Genomic DNA, 2,691 nt, shown 5'->3' with positions numbered 1-2,691 from the left:
ATGCACTTGACATGCCGAAGCGCCGTTTGACTCGTAGAACTCTCTTCGCCTAGCCAAATACGGAGCGGAGAGGATCCAGTGGTGTCGGTCCCACTATTTGTCAAGGAGACGCGAATGCATTTATCATCCAAGGATTGGGACTTCATATGAAACAAAGCAATGCTTAGTGATGCTGCCAGGTGTAGTTATGGAAGAAAATCAATAAAGACTCTCTACCAAAGCCACTGCTTTCACTTCTCAGCTCTCGCATTCACCGCCATGTAAGACAGTCAGAAAACGTTTACGCCATTGAATTTCCTGGATCATCGCATCCAGTTTGTGGCTCAGAATACTTTTCTCCTCTATCTTTGCTTGATGAAACTGCAACGAATGGAACCACTATATTTTGGTTAGAGATTTTTATCCAAGTGACTGTATTGATTGATGGAGAAACGTTAGGGTAACAAGGCTTCAAAACGCCACAGTTAAAAATAGGGATCTTATCTATAAATCCAGCTCTTATTACGGATTACGACGCTTCAGACGGAATATGAAGATTCAGCGATGTGTGGTGTGACGTTCATGAATGGCGTAAAAACGAAGTACTCCCACTTTTGTACTAGTACGATTAACCTAAGCCGCTCCTAGACATGAGTAGGTGCATATTCACGTACAAATTTAGATTGAACTAAATCGTCCTAATGACTCCTCGGACTCGACAAGCCTCCATTTCATCCAAGTAACCACTTGTTTCTACTCAGGGTATATCCCGAATATCCCTAAAACTACATTTCCGGTTTCCTTTGACCACACCACTAGTTCAGCTCTAAAGGGTTTCCCTTAAGCTACCGTTATTTCCAGTCAGATTACACGGACAACTGTAAAACGGATAAAGGACGGTGATCTGATGAATGGGAATTCCCTAGTATCGTCAGGCGAACAAGCAGACGGTGCCAGACTCTGGTGAACGACATGTGAACCGTGTAGCCTGCTGGACCAGACACTCAGGTTGCCTTAAATTTGACTTTGCAGACTGGGTATACCTGCAGCCTTAAGGCGGATAAAATGAAATGTCAAAAGGCATATTTCTCACACTGCCCGTTTTTTATGCGGATTTTTGTCGATAAGCTCGAAGCAGAATGTAATGGCGGTGTTCCTGTCGTGAACAATTTCAGCCCAACTGCAATGGTCTTATGTTGCTAAACCGTGTTTGGTGAGCTCCGCCAACGCTCCTGCTATCAGAAAAGCGTGGGACCGCTGGTGACCTTGAGAACGCGTCACTCTCTGCACATGTGATTTTCATGTCTGGGCGCGTCCTGACAAGCATCCGAGTGGCGGGTTGCTCGGAAAGATCCTTCAGAAAAAAACTTAGATAATTCTGCTGCAAGGTTCCGCATGCACTGCACACTGTGAAATGTTTCTGTTGGTCTGTATAGACATCAACCCTCACACACATAGAGGAACCAATTGGTGTGACTTAATTCGATCTATCTGGGCTATTGCAAAAGTGTGGGCAGATTGACGAAGGGACAAAACACTTACTGAATTGGGAAAACCTGGTCATTTTTTGGGATAATTTTGACATTGGTGTCCTCGATGTGGAAGGTAGGCTTGTGATCAGCGATTTTTCCGTGCAGAATATCTTCGTTGCTACCTACATGTACTGGTGGGAGAACGACATTAATCCGTCCGATGTGGGCTAGACTATTTTCTGGAAAGTTCACTCTCCCTCGTTGATTTTAGCTGGCCACAGTCGACGAGCTACGCTCGATAGCCAATGCGCTTTGCATGCTAGAGGGACGTTTGATTCGTAGAACCCTCCTCGCCTAGCCAAATGTGGAGCGGAGAAGACCCAGGGTTGTTAGGCCCACTGCTTGTCAACGAGACGCGAATGCAATTATCATCCAAGGTTTGGGCTTTCAGACGGAACAAAGCAATGTCCATTGATCGCGTCAGGTGAACTTATAGAAAACAATCAATAAAAACGTTCTATCAAAGCCATTGCATTCAATTCGTAGCTCTCGTCATGTAAGACAGACAGAAACTGCCTACGCCATGGAATTTGCAAGACCATTGCATTTATTGTGTGTGGCCCAGAATAGTTTTATCATCCACCCTCGGTTGATGAAACTGCAACAAATGGAGCCACCATACTTTGGTTGAAGTTTTATGTCCAAGTGACTACGTTGACTGATGGGGAGAAGTAACAAGGCCTCAGAACGCCACGGATAAAAACGGGGATCTTATCTAGACAGAATATGGGGACTCAGCAATCAGTGATGTGACGTGTGTAAATGGCGTAATAATCAAGTACTCCCACTTTTGTACTAGCACGATCAACCTAACCTGTTCCAAAACATAATTAGGTATATATTCACGTACGAATTTAGATTGAACGGAATCGTTCGAATGGCACAGAATTTCGAACAGAATGGCATTTTATTGCCCACAATCGACATCCACTGACTGCTACTTAGGGTATACCCCGGATAACCCTAAAACTACGTTTCCAGATTTGTTCATAGCCACACCATTCTCGTTTGAACGGCCGTGTTCCTCTTCTGGCCTAATTATTCCGGTGAGTCCAGTTTTCTTTGAGCACATCACTAGCTCAGCCCCAACGGGTTTCCTTAAACAACCGTTGTAACGGTGATACTGCTGATGAGGAGGCACGCGAGTAGTATGTGTTGTTCGTGGAGTTTCTCTTTGCAT

This window comes from Opisthorchis viverrini (genome assembly GCF_000715545.1).
Source record: "Opisthorchis viverrini unplaced genomic scaffold opera_v5_615, whole genome shotgun sequence".
In the NCBI taxonomy this organism is placed as follows: Eukaryota; Metazoa; Platyhelminthes; class Trematoda; order Opisthorchiida; family Opisthorchiidae; genus Opisthorchis; species Opisthorchis viverrini.
This window is presented reverse-complemented; position numbering follows the sequence as displayed.